The sequence below is a fragment of the Hibiscus syriacus genome, unplaced genomic scaffold (genome assembly GCF_006381635.1).
Source record: "Hibiscus syriacus cultivar Baekdansim isolate YM2019G1 unplaced genomic scaffold, ASM638163v2 tig00110641_pilon, whole genome shotgun sequence".
Classification (NCBI taxonomy): domain Eukaryota; kingdom Viridiplantae; phylum Streptophyta; class Magnoliopsida; order Malvales; family Malvaceae; genus Hibiscus; species Hibiscus syriacus.
Genome location: NW_024062809.1, coordinates 434,653 through 454,391, shown reverse-complemented (window position 1 = coordinate 454,391; position 19,739 = coordinate 434,653). Strand labels below are relative to the sequence as shown.

The following is a 19,739-nucleotide window of genomic DNA, read 5'->3' as shown; positions in this document are numbered from 1 at the left end:
CCTGATGGCATGGCGACCTACGGCCAACACTGTAGAATTCACCCCATTTGAGCAATTAATCTGGGGAGAGCATTATCTCGTGAATTAATTTGTTCGAGAACATTATCTCGAAAGTTTTGCCATGCTAAAAAGTATTAAAAATATAAATTAAAAAATAATTAAATGAAAAGTGAAAAATAATTTAAAAGTATCATTTTAACATCACTATTAATTTTTAATGAAATTTTTAACGATGAGTAACAGAATAAAATAATTTAAAAATAATAACTAGATGGCTATAATAGAAATAAAATAATAAGTTAGTGATTGAATAAATAATTTATCCTTTTTAAAAATGTATATTTTTAGTCCTGGGCCCTGCCCCTTTTGCCCATCTCAGGGACGGGCCTGCTTTTAATGTTTATGCAGATTGGAAAGGAAAAAAGAAACAAATTTGAACGAACCCACTTTTAATGTTTATGCAGATTGGGAAGGAAAAAGAAACAACTTTGAACGAACCCGAATCGGTAATCTATTTAAAGCCAATCGTTCATGAAAATGCTTTGTTCTTTGACCTATTGGTGGAGTTAATCCCTGCCAGGTTTTATCTGCCCGATAAGAAGGATATAAACCTTGGTTTCAGTGTCTCAGCAAGGCTGGAAAGTCTTCGGCTAAGAAGCAGTCCGGAGAAAACATTAAGAAAGCCCGTAGAGATAGGTTAGATCCCGAGAAATCAACGAAACAATGTACACAGAAGGAGAAGAAGAAGCATAAGAAGAATGTTGAGAAGTGGAATGAGAGGGTGGAAACAACCCAGAAGTTGAAAGCCGCAGAAGAGATGGGAGAACATGGAAGAAGTAGCTGTTGCTAAGAAATTGGAATTTTGGCTAGACATATAGTCACATGTTATGCTTTTTTACTAAGAGGTCTGCAATGCATAGACTTCACTGGAAAAAAAAACCTTGTTTCAATTCATTCATGGAATAAAAATTCTTAGTTCCTTCCTATCTATAAGCATCATGCGGTTGGTTGGTCACTGAACAGAGCTAAAACCAAAATTATTTGCTTATGTTTTAATTGGTTGTAAATCTCTTCCCAAACATCATCAAGTTTTCAACTACGGAACTTGATGCTACAGGTGGACCGCACAATGTTCCCATTAGAAAAACACCAGAATCATTAAACATTACAAACCATCACAGGAAAATGAAAAGATCGAACCTAACTAGTTTCAAAGAAAAAAAAAAGTGTGTCCAAATTCATCAACGAAAGTACATGGTGTTTAGCTGTGATCCTTATCAGACCCTGGATCCTGTGACTCCAGTGGCAGCCTTCGTCCCCTGTTCGTCCCCTGGTCCTCGCATGCCATTGTTGGTATCTCGATACCCCGGTCCATACCTACTTCTGTAGACACCGGCATGGATGAGTAGCAAATACAAAAGTTGAGTGAAAGCGAGTATTATTATGAATGCTTCCTGTATTCTCAGCCTCCATCCTCTCCACCCTCCTATGTTTACATGCTTGCAAGCAAACCTGCAAATCATATATCGTAATCTTAGATTCACATATCCAAATATCCGAATCAATATCTAAACAAAAATCAAAGTTCACCCAAACGCAGTGCAGTCAAGGCCGAAGCAATAAGTGCTGACCTGACATGCTGCGCTCCTGCAAACTTGGACACTATTCCCACTACGGCAGCCACGATTGAAAATGTCAAGAAGAAACTCGTTGCTCCATTTCCACCCACACCTGAAACATTACCAAGGTTATTTTACGATTTTTAATTTTTCATCACCACCAGTAATGGGAAAGAAATGAGTAAACTCAGTGGAATGATGAGTCTGCCCATTGATATACCTATCGACACTCCAACTAGCAAACCCCAACACGATAAAATACATAACCAGGTTGAGGAACAACAAAGGAGCTGATACGTTTCTTCCTGCAACTGCCATTTCTTCTCTGTCGATCGGACACGACACAGATGATGATTGTTGTCTTGAAGATTGTTGGGTTTGTAGTAAGAGCTAGGCAGTGGAGGAAGGTAATATAGAGAAAGATAATGGAGTAAAAGGGAAGGGATGCATACGTGTAAATTGCATGGCGAGGAACAGGAAACAGGTGGAAAGACACTTGTCAAAAATGGTGTTCACGTTTCCAAGGAACGGGGATGTTAATTAATCTCGAAGCTTTAAGACTTGTTGGAGACGGTCATGCAAAATATATATCCAGTTGTTGCAAAGAATATAAGTAAATAAAATACTGAATAAATTATTTAATAATTAAAATTTTAAATAAATATTTTGGTTTTTAAATAATAATTCTTGCCGAATTGTATTTTAATTTTGTATAATAATTGTATCAAATCAAGGGAATAATTTATTTCATAATAATTGTATTTCCATCCAATAGATTTTTTTTATAGTAATTGTATCTCCATCCAATACATTTTTTTGGCAACCAACAATGATAAAAATAGCTTCTGTATACATAAACATACACAGAAAATGTAGTAGTATATTTGATCAATTACTAAGCAAATGTTTTTAATATGTAGTTTTGTTTTATGAAAAATAGAAAATATGTAGTTTCGTTAAATTTATGATTCAAATTTATTTCAAAAGTTTTACAGTGTGATTTATTTGGTAGAAGGAATAAATCGAATAAAAAAAAAAGGAATTTATGGTAGATGTGGCAGCTCTCAGACCTCAATATAAATTTTGCTTAAATATATAAAAGGTTTTCAACGTAGGTCTGTTTTTTTAGTTTAGTGTTTAATATTTTTTTTATTTTAGTTTGGTGCCTAACGTTTCATTCCGTAACTCACAATGGGTCACGCCGTGACGGAGCGTTAAATTTAACCGTTAACCCGTTAAAAATACCACTTGTTGTATTTTTTTTAATATTAAAAAATATTCCTCTTCTTCTTTTTCTTTTCCTTTATCATCTCTAGCTTGGGTTTCCAATTATGGCGCAACGAACCGACGAGCAACACATTCTTTCTGCAACTGAGGTGTCGTGCACACTCTACTTTAGCAACTCTCTTCGACGCCGTCTTTCATTTTACTTTCTTCCATCAACTCGCAAATAAACTCATCAGAAACTCTATTCTCAAAGAACTCACTCTTTTCGATGTAGAGAGGTTGACAAGCGGCAAGGGAAGGGCAACAAAGACATGTAAGGTTCCAGGACCAACACCAGAAGATCTGGCGATTCCGTAAAGGATGGTAATATACCATGCCTGTAGCAGCAGAGTGAGGCAGCTGCTAGCTCGAATGAGACTAGACCAATACTTGTCATAATCGGTAATGAAGACAACGGTCGCACTGTTGATGTGAATTTCGATGCTGCTAATGCTCCAAGTGTGGCTTCTGGTGCTGAATCAGAAAGGGTTGGGTTATGTGAAGAATCAGGTGCAAATGATAAACCAAAGGATAATAATGTTTTCCTATAAAATAAGCATTCTATATTAACTAGAAGTGTGGGGTTTTCAAATTCAAATATTTTAGACGTTTTTACCGAAAAATCACTGGTGACCGGTATATTTACCGATCTAACACCGGTCAGATTATATTTTCTGATCTAACACTCGTAGCAGTAAAGCGTGCTCCCTGCCCCGCGCTATATGCTGATTTGGCACCACGTGGGGTATAGCGCGCCCCCTGTACCGCGTTATATGTTGACATGGCTTACACGTGGGTATAGCGTGCCCCCTGTTCCGCGCTATAGCTGTTTATCTGACACGTGAGGTATAGCGCGGTACAGGGGGCGCGCTATACCTTTAATTACCCCTCAACCTTCCCTATAAATACCCCTCGTCCATTACTTTCATCATACCATATTCTCTCAAATTCTCTCAAATACTCTCTCTGTTTAAGATATATTTTATAATATTTATAATATAATGTATTTAATTTATTTAAGCATTTTACTTTATTTATTATTTTACTAATATAATTTTTTTGCAGATATATAATGGAAGGCAATCTACTTCGCTTGGATGTAAATCATAAATCTCGACACTTTGCTGATACGGTAACATTTTAACGTTTTAATTTAATTTAAATTATTTGTAATAATTTGTTGATTTATTTAATGCATGATTATTAGATTAAGAATTAATTTGTGTAATTATTATTTTTTAGGAGAAGGACCGTGTATTAGATCATTTTATTAGGAATCTTAAGTTAGTGATACCTAGCCGTGTCTTGCCATATTTAATAGAGGCTGGATTTGTTTATATAGGTAGATATCAGGGTCACTGTAAGATAGAACCAGACCTTATTTATGCCTTAGTAGAGCAGTGGAGGCCGGAGACCCACATATTCCATCTTCCGTGCGGAGAGTGCACGATTACACTTGAGGATGTTGCTATGCACCTAGGGCTTCCGGTGGATGGAGATGTGATATCAGGGATCTCGCAAGGTTCTTGGACTACTTTGTGTCGGGATAATCTAGGACGTGTCCCGGAAAGTTTTATCGAAGGTAGGATACCGTTAAATTGGTTAGATGCCAATTTTCGGGATTTTAGCACAGACACCTTTGAGGATGAAGTTAAGATGTATGCACGGGCATGCATACTGCAGTTGATAGGAGGGTTGCTGATGCCGGACAAATCGCGCAACCTAGTTCACTGCATGTGGTTGCGACATCTTAGCGACTTTCGTCTGGCAGGATCATTCAGTTGGGGCTCGGTAGTTTTGTCTTTGCTGTACAGGGAGATGTGTGGAGCCACTGACTACAGGCGTAATGCTATCGGCGGATGTCTCCTGCTGCTGCAGTCTTGGGCATGGTATCGATTGCCCTTTTTATGTCCCGTTGTGAAGAACCCATTCGTATTTCCACTACTTCTGAGGTAATTATAAAACTGATTTTGTATATTAATAATTTTATACAGCGTATAATAATTTTTTTCCTTGAATAGGTGGTCTACTGATAGGAAAAATCATCAGGAGCTACCTGATGATTTAGAAAAAATTAGGGTGCTAATCGATCAGAAGGCTGTTACATAGGTATGAATTTTAATGTTTAAAAATCGATTTTAGATTATAGTTATATAATTAGATTATTATTTTGATAAAAAATTATATAATATTTGTTTTAGTTTGAATGGGTGCCATATTGTACTGATGATGTGAGGGCGGTGATCCCACCTGAGTTGAGGGGCCCATCAGATGTTTGGATGGCGATGGTCCCTCTGATCTGTTATACGACCGTCGAGTGGGACTCTACTGATCGCGTGCTCTGGCAGTTTGGTTGTTTTCAACCAATTCCGGAAGCACCTCGCAATATAGACGAGTTTCATAGCTTAGATATACGCAGCAAGACAGATACAGATGGGCTGGTGAGGCATTATGAGTGGGTCGTGTTGTGGGAAGATCGACATCGGCGCCTTCCCCGTAGAGAGCCCAATTTTGATGACCTCTTGATGTTTGCTGACAGTTATTATGAGTGGTTCAACAGCAATGGGAAACTGTTTCTTCTTCTCGAGGATGCACGAGGGCAGACCTTTCCGTGATGTCGACAGAGACGTTCATCGACAGAGCACCATCGTCCCCCGACTCGTAGATGGAGAGCAGGTGCTTCCGGTTCATTCTCAACTGTACCAGCAGGACCTTCACAACAGCCACCACAGCCATTTATGATGCCGTAGCCATATATGATGCTGTCGCTTTTCCATTACCAGATGCCGCCGCCTTCACCTGGTTTTATGACCCCGCCGCCACCACCGTCACAGATGACCCCTCCTGGAGGCTATTATAGGTCTATGTTTGTAGATCCGACTTAGGGTTCATATACTGGATATCTGGCGGGTTCAGCCTCATCACCCATGGCCGCAGCACAGACACCTCCTGTACAGTTTTCACACTCAGCGATGTCTGGGTTTTATTAGTTTTCCCAGTTTTCACAGGCCGGTGGGATAGTCAGTCATACACCTCCAGGGTCCTTATTCTATAGAGGTGCTTCATCGTCACCAGCTCCTCTTCAACCTAATATACCTTCTCAGGATGACGAAGACAATGATGACGACGACGACGATGATGATGACAGCGAGGACTCAGAACCGGTGATACGAAGAAATCCTCCTCGAGACCGACAGCCACCGCCCTACGGAACACATTCGCGACTCATGCGTCGATAGATTTTTTTATTACATTTGTATTTACTTTATTTTGTTAAATTGTAATTTTTTATTATTTCTCATTTAATACTTACTTTATTTTGTTAAATTTGTTGGACTTTTTTTTAATGTATATCAGTTAATTTTGTTTATTACGATTTAATATCATTTATTGTAATTTGGTTATCATTTACCATTTAATTCTTATTGTAAGTTTGTTGTATTTAAATACCAAATTGTTATTAGTTTGATAAAATTTAATGATTGTGATCATTTTTTTAATCTTCATCAACGATTATCGAATGACATTAACTTGAAGTAAATGCAAATTAAAGTACAAGAATTATTATTTGATAAACAAATACATCATTTCCTCATCAATTATTACTTGATGACAACAGAAGTGGACATATTTTTCTAGTGTGTCCTGGGTTTCTACAATGGCCACATCTTCTGTCTTGTCTAAATCTTTTCTCGAATATCCATATCGCAATGAATTCGATTGGATTTTGGACGACCACACTCCCTCAATAAACTCGGATTTGGTACAATCAGAAACCAATCTTGAACCTCATCAAGGTCTTTTTCATTACCTATGTGGGGAAACTCAAATTCGTATACCTTAAAAACATCATATAATAGGTATATGGGATCCACAAAATGGTTATAGTCTTGACGTGTATGCGAGCAAGCTGCTATCACATGAGAGCATGGATACTTCAAAGCTTGAAAAAACCCGCAGTCGCACGTTCTGTCCCTTAGATTTACTCTTAACGACACAACTTCAATCCCTTGAAGAGTTCGTGGTAACTCTGTGACACGAAACATTTCATGCCTTCTAAAGAAGCTTGTTACAGACATTCCATTTGATGCAGCAATTTTTTTCTGTAGATCTGCAACTAATCTAGGGTGATAGACATGACCGCCTTGCATCCAGGTTTGAGCTTGTCCCCCGAGCTTCTCAAAAAGCGCCCCCAAATGAAAATATATAGTTTTTACCAAAGCCGCTATAGGTAAGTGACGTGCACCCTTTAAGGTTGAATTGATTGCCTCAGCCAAGTTGGTCGTCATGTGTCCATATCGATATCCACCATCATATGCGTTCGTCCATATTTCTTTATCGATGAGGCTGATGTAATCGTATCCTTCTTCGCCTGCAAATCTTGAAGCATTGATTCAAACGTTCGAGGAAGTAGTTTGTAACCTGATCAAAAAAATGTATAACTTACTAACTTGCTTTCTTTGCAAAATTAAAACGATTGAAAGAAAACAAACTACATCAGTTTCACTTACACATGCGCATAATTAATTGACGCTCATCATTCTTCTTGTACCTTCCATGATAGTTCGCAGTAATGTGTCGGAGATAATACCCATGTTGGACAAAGGGTGGTTGCCACATTGGACCCAAAGACTCCATTGTTGCTTTGATCCCAGCTCCGCGATCTGAAATGACACAGATGTTTTCCCTCTTGATAACATGTATACGTAAATTTTGGAGGAAAAAACCCCAAGAATATGTATCTTCTCCTTCGACAAGAGTAAAAGCAACTGGAAGAATGTTACGATTACCATCTTAGACAACTACCAATAATAAAACTTGCTTTTATTTTCCATACAAGAAAATCCCATCGATCTGGACCACAGGCTTGCAGTATTTGGCAGCATTAACACACTTTGGGTAACTCCAAAAAACCCGGTAGAATTGGATTTGATCGCGAAGAACTTGATCATTATGGTATGCATAGGAGCTTTCGAAGTCTACAATTGTCCCATGATTCAACGTTCGCACCAGCCTAAACCAACCTGGAAGTTCGTTGTAAGATGCATCCCATTCGCCATGAAGTTTGACAATGGCATTTTGTTTTGCCAACCAAGCTTTTTTATAGGAGACAGTGTATCCATATTGCGATTGTATAGCTGAAATCAACACTGCAACAACTATATGAGAGCTTGCTTTTACCATGGGCATGACGGCTTGGCATATCATTTCAGAGTCCAAGTTGGGATGATCTTGGTTGACCTCTCCAGCACAACATGTGTGAGGACCGTTGTATACTGTTAGTTCCCATATGTTGTTTTTCCTCTTCATTTTTGATACACGAACCATCCAATTGCATCCGTTTTCGCGTTGGGCACAATAACATACATATTTTTCACGATCGATTGACTCTGGACTGAACAAAATTATGGATATTGTAATTTTTTATAGCCATCACCGCTTCTTATTTGCTTGAAAACTCCATGCCTAAATATAACTCACCATTATTTATTGATGAGTAATATCCATAGTCACCGAGATGAGGCATATCCGTAAATTTTGGCTCGTACATTGCATCATAATCAGCTTCATACATGTGTGCAGGAGGGTCAGTTTGTGCCACATTTCCTGGAACTTCATCATCATCGGAGTTGAGTTGCGGTGATTGTGGGTGAATGAATAGTCCAATCTCAGCACCATCCGCACCAGGCTCACGAAGCAGTTCTTCTGGTGGAGATGATGGTTCCACCATGCTCTCCATATTTAGGTCAAAGAACCTACTACTTGCACGCCTTCCCCTTGAACTGGAAGGCATATCGACATTGACGTCGAAAAAGCTCGCAGTTGAATGCCTCCCCTTGGAGCTTGAAGCCATCGTGTCAAATGGAAACTGCATAGATGGTTGCATCGATGGCATCTCCATATGGTCAAAGAAATTTGCAGATGAATGTCTTCCCCTTGAACTGGACGCGGTGTTGCCATACGGATTGTTCGTGGACCCACCTCGGTACATATCGTAAGGAGTTGTAGATGAATGTCTTCCTATTATGGCATTAAAATCATTACACATTACTGTAGTCGAGCTGCCAACTTGATTAACTTGTTCAGCCAACCCATAGTGGGAGATTAATGATTGACCCCGAACAACACGCACTTGAACAAAATGTGCATACATCTCAATAGCGGCGTCTGAATAATTACTTTGAGCTTCAATCATCATTTGAACATCATCATTGTTCGAAAGTTTGAACATTGTATAAGCTAATGGCAACAATGATGTTGGAAATCTGTACTGCAACGACGACATTCTTCTACTACTTCCAACATGAATCTTCCTCGAAATCTTCGTTATCAGCTCCTTAAGAGTTATGTTTCTCTTGAATGATATTTTAACATGCTCATTTGATACGAAAACAACGTCGGTTTCATCTTCTCGAATTTCACCATCATAATAAACAATAGCTGAAAGTCGCGCCATTCTTTGAGTTTAAAAGTGTGGCAATATTATATCTGCAAAAAAAAATAACTAAAACAAATCTGATTAAATAAATTATATATGAACGAAAATATAACACAATAATTTTTTTATACATCAACGTAAATAATTTAAATAATATAATTTTATATTATTACCTGCACTGCAAAACTATTTTGATGTATGCTCATGCTTTTCAAAAATTAATTGAAAATAATTAGTATAATATTTTTTTCAAATAATCATAATAAACAATAAGTATAATAAAAATTTTATAACAAAATTTATAACGAAAAATCACACGAACATGTAAATCAAATATGAGAAAATTACCAGAATTATTACTCGTTGACGGAATTGTTGTATTAATTTATAAGTTGAGAGGAGAGATGTGAGAAACTTAACCAGGAGAGAAGGGTATTTATAACCATATAAGGCGCGGTACCTGCACCGCGCTATATGTAATTATTCAGATAAAAGGTATAGCGCGGACCAGGGTCCGCGCTAAATATAATTCGTACCAAGGTATAGCGCTGAGCAAGGGCGGCGCTATACCCCTACGTGGTGTATAGCGCGGAACAGGGAGCGTGCTATACCCACGTGTAAGCCATGTCAGCATATAGCGCGGTACAAGGGGTGCGCTATACCCCACGTGGTGCCAAATCAGCACATAGCACGGGGCAGGGAGCGCGCTTTACTGCAACGGGTGTTAGATCGAGAAATATAATCTGACCGGTGTTAGATCGGTAAATATATCGGTCACCGGTGATTTTTCAGGAAAAACGCCAATCTTTTATTGGTCATGTTGAAGGTCTTGAAGAAGGCGTTCCAGTAGACGTACATGAAGCCATGCAAGTGTCGCATTAGAGAGCTGCTATTAATGATGAGTTTAATGCCCTAAAAAGGAATAATACGTGGAAGCTGGTTAAGCGATCGGATGCAAATGGTTGTTTAAACTTAAACGTAATCCAGATGGCTCGGTGCATCGATACAAAGTCCGATTGGTCGCTAAGGGTTACTCACAGGTTCCCGGGTATGACTTCATGCATTCGTTCGGTCCTGTTGTAAAGTTCACCTCTCTAAATACAGTCTTGGCTTTAGAAGTGAATAACAATTGGGAACTAAGGCCGAGCGTTGGCGAAGGAAGCAATGGTGATGAACGATAACGCCATATGGAAAACTTATTGGGGAAGAATAAAGTAGTTGTGGCCAAGGAACTCACTTTCGAAGGCGCAGAGAAGGTTGCTGCATGATGAGCATTGCTGCTCGTGGCGGCGGCTGCGGTTGTAGTCTTTCTCTTCCTCTTCTTCTTCCTCCTCCTCGCATTCACTTCTGCTTCCCTGAAGCTGTTGTTTTGCAAATCTCCTTAGTCTTCTCTGTTCCTCTTCTGCATTGTTATCGAGTTGATTAGTAGTGTTGGCAGTGTGAAGGAGGTTGACAGTAACAAGGCGCTCATTACCATCGTTGTGAAACCAGTGAACGACACCCACGGGAAAGGCGATGATATCACGTTTACAGAACCACCGGATCTTCTGGTGCTGGTTCTGGAACCTTCCATGTCTTTGTTCCCCTTTCCCTTACCGCTTGTCAACCTTTCCATGTCGAAAAGAATGAGTCCAGGTGTTTGAGAATATGAGTTTTCGATGAGTTTATAAGCGAGTTGATGGAAGAAAGTAAAATGAAAGACTACGTCGAAGAGAGTTGCTCAAGTAGAGTGTGCACGACGCCTCAGTTGCAGAAACAATACGCGTTGCTCGTCGCGCCATAACTGAAAACCAAGCTATAGACAATAAAGGAGAAGAAGAAGAAGAATAAGAAGAATAAAAATGTTTTTAATAATAAAAATACAACACATGGCATTTTTAATGGGTTAACGATCAAACTTAACGGTCCGTCACAACGTGAATCATTTTGAGTTACGAAATAAAACGTTAGGCATCAAATTGGAACGAAAAAACGTTAGACACTGAACTAGAAAAATGGGCATACGTTGGGCACATTTTGTATATTTAAGCCTATAAATTTGATTGCACATCTAATTCATACATAACTATATTTCTTAGATAATATGGATTAAAGGTATTATAAAATGAAATTTCCGAATTCGTGAGATGCATTATAATCGTAAACCCTTGTAATTAGATGATAGAGATTAGAGTTATTATAACATGAAACCTTAAGAGTATGTGTGAAGTAAGGAAGAACACAATATATTATATTAGGACTAATTTATAAAATTTTAATTAGTAAATAAAAAGTGAAACATATTATTAATAAAAAATATCTAAAATATATTAAATTTTAAAACTTCTAAAAGAATGACCATTCCTACCAACTTTCCCTCAGTCCATTCTTGATGTGAACCTAAAATCGTGAACTCTTGTATTTTTTTTTTTGGGTTAAAGAATGAAAATCTAGCTGACTAACTACTCAACGCCATTGTTGGCTTCCACGAGAAGTATCCTCCCCCCTTCTGCATGTGGTTCGACAAATACGAGACAGTCAATGCTGCTCCTCTCTGCATTTTTGGCCATGCAATCTACTACGGTATTTCCTTGCCTCGGAAAATGTTGGATCTTCACTTACAGTCCTGCTTCATTAGATTTTTGATATGCCTCAAGATCGTAACTCGAGTTTTGCCGGATCGTGCTCTTTGTACTACCTTGATAGTCTCCTGGCGTTTCCAAGATGATTTGTTTCTTCCCCAACTCCCATGCACAAATCAAACCCAAATACAGACCCAGAGCTCAGTTTCAAGTACTGAATAAGTTCCAAGAAATTAAGATATCCCATTAACCACCTTCCCTCGTGATCCCTGCAGGGTTTCAAATAGCGGAGCACAAACGTGATAGTGGTTGTTATTTCGCGATAGCGCCATCGTCCGATACCCCTATTGTCCGAAATACCGGTGTGAAGCGGAATCACACCGATAGCGGTCGATTGCGGCCTCAACTTAACGGGTAACTGCCGATCACGGTGATAGCAGGCCGTTATTTATGTTATTTCCCGTTACACCAAATCAAATACTGAAACCCACACAGATTTTCTGGGTTTTCAGAGGGAAAAGTAGAGCTTGGAAGAAAGAAAAAAGAAGGAAAATGACCAGACCCATACTTTTTCTTGGACAACAAAGAGAGGAAAACATGGAACAGGATGTTCCAATTGATTATTTTTCAACAAAAAAGAAGAAGAAATGAACTTTTTGATGAAAAGCTCAAAGGAAAAATAAACATGGGAGTCCAATTTTCTCTGCTTTTGCTCCATCTCTGCCTCCCTTCTCTCACACGCACAAGATAGAAGAAGAAAAAAAAGAGGCTTGGGTATTTAGTAATTTTTATTTTATTTATGTTTTAGATTTTAAATATTTTTTTAGTTTTAATTGTTTGGGTTTGGACCAAAAGAAATCTCAATAAATTAATAAGATTTGGGTTATCATGTTATGGATTTTTTTGTTGGGTTTGTTTTAGTTTTGTGAGTTTTAAATTTTAATATGTTTTTTTGGTAAATGAATAATAATAGATAATTTTATGGATTAATTTTGTTAAATGATTATGATTTATTTTAAGAGATTGATTTTATTATTTATTAATTTATGCAATAAACTTATTTTTATTCACTGTTAGTAAATGTTTATTATATTTTGTATTATATCACTGATAATAGAATTAATGAATTGTTTTATATTTATAAATTCTAATTTTAATTTTATGTTTCTTGTATAATGTATTTAAGAAATTTATAAATAAATATAAGAATAATTAATGATTGTAAAAATTATGCTCATGTATTAATAAAAGTTTTTAGAAGTTCATAAGTATTAGAAAACACTCTAAATATCATTAAAATTGATTTTTTATAATTATAATTATAATTTATTATATTATATTACGTAATAAGTTGTGCAAATTAAAAAATCCACGTCCGCGATACCCGTATTGACCGCGATAACATCCGTTACGTTCGCAACCATGATAAACGTAACATGACCGAAAACGCAGCCGCAACCGCGATTTGAATCCTTGGATCCCTGATCACACCCCACATGAGGCGAGACTGAATTCCTTGTTTCGAGCTCCGTCTGAATTAACTTTGATCCACCCGCTTAGTGGAGGTTGCCACCGAATACTGCTGGAACTCTCTCGTTCCATTAAAATGGTTTGAGCCACACCCTCGCCAAAGCCTTGTTGATTACCTCTATCCAATGTTTTTTTGTTTCCCCAGTATTTTTCGTTCATCCTCTAATGGGTTATCCAAGGCTATCATATTACGTTGGAGCCAAAGCACCGAAAAGAATATCCCAGTTCTCAATCGGATCAATAAAATCTCTTGCATTTCTAATATTCATTGTGATCCATGCTTTCATATCCATTTGTAGGAATTCTAGTAATCCTTCACGTTTCACAGTTGCACTCCAAATCACCCTCGTCAAAGGGCACACGCGTAGGAGGTGATTGATGTCTTCCACCGGGTTCGCACATAAGGGACATCCACTGTCTATTGTGAGATGTCTCCTTTTACGCTCTGCATTTTTCATCACTCGATCACAACACACCTGTCAAAGAAACATTCTTACCTTCTAAAGGCCTCGAAATTTTATGAGAGCATTCTAGACTTCACTCTTGTTCCTATCAAACTGTTCTGACCATGATTCATAAGCCAATTCTACCTTGAATCGACGATCCTCTCTTAGACTCCATCCTAACACATCTGGCCTAAACTGTGGTTTTGGTCCCTTTTTTTGTTGTCAAATGCAAGTTCACCGATAACGAAAGATGATGTTCAAATTACGACCATTTTCACTTACCTTCATCATCTACCATAGACCACGAAGTGGCTAACCCAAAATTTTCATTCAAAAACCTTTGAAAAACATATAATAACATTTACCGCAACATAAATAAAAATCATAAATTCACGGTTTACTAAATACGAGAGTCTCCCAATAAGTATAACTACAACCACTAAGTTTTAAATCAAAATAGAGTTATGACTCGAATAGTAACAATGTCCACATAAATACATGCTCTCTAACAGACTCAAGACATACTCTGAAACAGTTAATCTGGAATGTATCTGCACGATAGACTCCTCATCGATCCCCTACTGACCTGGGCATGGAAACACATCCAAATGCTGATCTCACAAGCTTAGTGCCACGATAGTAACTATGAAATGCTATATGCAATCATTACATGAACATCCTGGAGAATAAAGTAATGGGTATGCATAAGTATATCAACACACATGAGATAGGTCTAGTGATGTGGTCGGAGAAATTTTACGTGTATCTCGGACAACAGACCAGCCTATCTTGAAACATGATAGCTTCGAGGTAAGAACCAAAATTTTACGTGCATCGGAACTTATATCCCTAGTATATTCTGCCTACTCAATAGTTTCAGGGTGAGGATAGGAATTTTACGTGCATTGGAAACTCACATCTCGAACCCACATGAACCCATATCCTGAACTCACATCTCGAGTGTTTCGAGGTGATGACATGAATTTTACATGCATCGGAAACTCACATCCTCGTAAGTCATGTCCTGACTCACTTCGATATGCTCAAGGGGAATGACGTGGGATGGATCGGATTGGTATTTCCTAAGCATGGATACACGGAACAAGTTGTGGATGCGCTCTAGCTCTGGAGAAAGGCCAACTGAAAAGCTACTGGTCCAACTCTCTGCAACACTTTGTAAGGTCCTATGAAGCGTGGAGTCAATTTTCTCTTGCGCATAAAATGAAATACCTTTTTCTATGGGGAAACCTTGAGAAACACTTTGTCTCCTATTGAAAACTCACTATCCTTGCGCTTTAGGTTGGCATATGACCTATGTTTATCTGAAGCCTCCTTCAATCGACTCTGAATCAATTGAACTTTTTCCTTGGTTTCTCGATTAAAGTCAGGACCTAAAATCTGACCCTCGCTGAGTTTTTTCCAACGCAATGGGGTTTTACACTTATGCCCATACAAAGCTCTGTATGGAGCCATCTGGATGCTAGCTTGATAAATGTTGTTATATACAAACTCCACCAATGGCAAGTGATCCTCTAAACTGCCCTCAAGGTCTAGGACGGTGCACCTGAGAATATATTCAAGATCTAAATAACACGTTCAGATTGTCCATCTTTCTAAGGATAGAAGGTGGTGCTAAAGTGTAGCTTAGTACCCAAAGCTTCATGTAGGGCTTTCCGGAATCAAAAGGTGAAACGTGGGTCTCTATTGGATATGATTGAGGTATGAACTCCATGTAACCTCACTATCTCGTGAATATACAACTGCTCCAATCTCTCTAACATGTAATCCATTTGAACTAAAACAAAGTGAGCTGACTTGCTCAATTGGTCTATTATAACCCACACTGCATCATACCTAAATCTTGTCATCGGTAGACAGGTTACGAAGTCCACGGTAACCCTTTTCCCATTTCCACTGCAATATCTGAATCGGTTATAGTAATCCTGACAGAACCTTATGTTCCGCCTTGACTTGCTGGCATACTAAGCACTTAGCAACAAACTCCTATACTTCTTTTTTTATGCCCTGCCACCAATATAACGGTCAGAGGTCTTGATACATTTTGTTGCTACGATGATTGATTGTAAGAGAGATACAATGCACTTTGTGTAGGATCTTATCATGCAGATGATTATCTACTGGAACACACAATCGACCTCTATAATATATCATGCTTCTATCACACAACTCATAACCTGGAGCCTCTCATTAGAGGACTTGCTCTACTCGGGTCTTCAACCGGTTATCCATACTCTGCAACCTCTTAACTTCATCCACTAACTTAGGTTTAACCCGCAACTAAGCTAACAAACTACCCAAGTCAGTCAAGCTTAAACGCACTGTATGGCTCGTAACTCTACCATGATTTTCCTGCTCAACGCATCCGCAACAACGCTCGCTTTGCCTGGATTATAGTTTATCACACAATCATAGTCCTTCAGTAGCTCTACTCATCTACCTTGTCTCAAGTTTAACTTCTTCTAAGTGAGTAAGTTACTTAAGGCTCTTATGGTCTGTAAAGATGCGGGATTTCTCTCCAAACAAGTAGTGCCTCCAAATCTTCAATACAAAAACCACTGCTACAAGTTCCAAATCATGAATATGATAGTTTTGCTCGTGAGGCTTGAGCTGATGAGACACATAGGCCACTATCTTGACTTCTTGCATCAAAACACATCCTAGACCATGTAGTGATGCATCACTAAATACAGTGAAGTCTTTACTAGATTCAGTTTGAGTCAAAATGGGAGCTTGAGTGAGGATCCCCTTCAATTGATCGAAACTCTCTTGGCACTTCTCGCTCCATACGAAAATAATTCCTTTATGTAGTAACTTAGTCAATGGTACCGCTATCATCGAGAAACCCTTGACGAAGTAATAATAGTACCATGTAAGGCCTAAGAAGTTGTGCACCTCGGATACATTCCTAGGTGATTTTTACTATAACACTGCCTGCATTTTCTAAGGATCTACCCGAATGTCATCTGCTGCTACCATATGACCCAGAAATGAAACTTTTATCAACCTGAATTTGCACTTCCCAAACTTGACATATAATCTCAAAGTTTCTGTAGAACGATACATAGGTGCTGGTTATGTTCTTCCTCAGACCGAGAGTACACAAGTATGTTGTCTATAAAGAGTACTACGAACGAATCTAGGTAGATATGAAAAACCTGATTCATCAAATCCATGAACGTCGTTGAGCATTAGTGAGTCCAAATGGTATTACGAGAAACTCATAATGGTCATACCTAATCCTGAATGATGTCTTAACTATATCGGTATCTTTGACCTTCAACTGGTAATACCTCGACCTCAAGTCTATATTAGAAAACATACATAATTCCTTGAGTTAGTTAAACAAATCATCTATCCTAGGGAGAGGGTATCAATTCTTGATAGTCAACTTATTTAGCTGTCGGTAGTAGATGCACAACCTCATCGATCTATCAGTCTTCTTTCCAAAGAGAACTGGTGCTCCCAACGGTGAAACGTTAGGTCTGATGAAACCTATTTCCAACAACTCTTGAATCTAATTCTTTAATTCCTTAAGCTTTGCGGCACCATGCAGTAAGGAGCAACTGACATCAGAGTTGAACTTGGCAACACCTTAATATTGAACTCAACCTCTCGATCGGGTGGAAACCATAGTAGCTCTTCCAAAATTACATCATAGAACTCTCACACCTTACGGATATCCTCAAACGTCATAATAGAAACTAGTATGTCCATAAAATAAGCCAAGAAGGTTCCGCACCCTTGAATCAGCAATCTTTGAGCCCTAATTGTTAAAACAACTTTGGTGGTACAACATGATCTCTCTCTGGTCATCACCACCTTGGTCTCATTATCCTTGCGAAGTTTAAGTTGTCATTCCTTGCAAATCAAACTTAAGTCATGTTCTGTAAGCCAATCTATACCTAAGATCATATCAAACTCTCAAAATGGTAGCTCTATTAAGTCGGGTAAGAATATCTTACCTTAAAGTTATACAAGGTATCAACGGTGATCCTTGTCAACAAAGACATAGAATCATAGGGGGCTAAATACTCTAACCCCTGTCTCTAAATTATCGATTGGGGTATTTTTGTTCTATGACCAAATCATAGCAAATATAGGAGTGGGTAGAACTCGAATATACTACTGCAGTAATAAGAATGAAGAACGCTGTAAATATACCTGAAATCACATCAACAGCATCGCACTCCTCCTGAGCTCACACGACATACTATCCTTAGGCTACTCTAAGCTCTGGGTCAATCTCTGATCTGACGGTACCCCTATTGTATTACCCTAAAATAGTTCTGTCACCCCTCAAGGATCTTCTACCTCATTGAATGGATGGTGTTGATATTTGTGACGATGTAAGGGTCGTGCTTTGAGCTCTAGATAGTCTCTGACAAAATGAACTAAGGAACCAAAGCTAAAGCAACCTCTAGTCTTTCAATAACACTCTCTAGGGTGTCTCCGGCACAAGTCGAGCATACAGGGTAAACTGATACCCAATTTGTCCTACTGGTGCTCGATCTAGAAGTTGAAAATAAGGGTCTCCTAAGGGGCCAGACCTACCCCCCGCGATCTAAACTCTGAGCTTTGAGCTCCTCCTCTAGAATGCCTTGACGATGGTCTCCTTGAACTTTGAGGGCCCCTAGCCCACTTCGTTGATGACTGTGATGGTCTAACTATCTATGGATCTCTCCTTATCTGACCCCATAATCGCTCCATACTTGAGCCTTCTTGCACATGATCTTTTCCACTACTTTTTCCTGACGGGTCAACTCCACAAAGATACTAGAAGGGTCAGCTGCCAAATGGGTGAGGATATCTAGGTGAATACCTTCCCTGAATCTCTTACAGCGGTGAGCCTCGGTCGGTAAAAGGTCTATGCCTCAATCTGAGGAACCCCCTATCGTACTCAAGCATGATCCTATTACTCTGAGTCAAATGAAAAAATTGGTCACTCAACTCAATGATGTGGGCTTTTCCAATGAATTTCTCTATGAGCTCTTACAGAAATTAATTTCATATGAGACTCTCTAGCACCATCGCCATGTCTATGGGCTCCTACCATTCGATTGTATCACCCTTCAAGAGGATGGTGACACATTCTAATTTCTCTCTAGTGTGAGGTGTAGCTGACAAAAGGTACAGAGTGCCTCATTGAGCCACTGATCCGTAGAGATGGGCTATTTGTTCCCATATCCATAAAATTCGGTAGTCTTGCACCTACAGAGTCTCTGGACTAGAGACTCTTGAGGCGCTACCCCAGACTGTGCTGGAGGTGGGGGAGGTGGCATGGCAGATGTATTTAGAATAGTGCAGACTATCTACCTTAGGGTCAAAGTCAAGTCTCGGAAGAAGGTTACCTCATCGACTCTTACGTCCGTTGGTATCTCGTACTCAAAATATAGGATGAACTCACCACCCATATCACTAGTAAATGAGGCAAGACTCTTCTATCGACCTTCATGGCTAGGAGCGGTACTATCGACCATGATCTAATCATGTAATTAAAAAGGAAAGAGAGGTCATTATTTCCATTCTAGAAACTTAAGTACTCTTGACACTCTAGGGGTATGTACTCAAATAGACACTTATTGACTCTGACCCGCGGGTCCTAAGAATGACTAAACATGGAAGCTCTGATACCACCAAAAGTAACACCCTAATTTAATCTGACCCAAACATCGTACAATTAAAGTGTTACACGGACCACCGAAGTGGCTAACCCAAATTTTCCATTCAAAAACCTTTGAAAAACATCTAAATCATTTACCACAACATAAATAAAAATCATAAATCACAGTTTACCAAATACGTGAGTCTCCCATTAAGTACAAATACAACCACTGTGTTTTATATCAAAATAGAGTTA

At 38.7% G+C, this 19,739-nt stretch overlaps 1 pseudogene; it reads right to left on the bottom strand.

Annotated features, from left to right (window-relative positions):
* Window positions 1–1,277: 1,277 nt before the first annotated feature.
* Window positions 1,278–1,937, bottom strand: LOC120136975 (annotated as a pseudogene).
* Window positions 1,938–19,739: the final 17,802 nt, after the last annotated feature.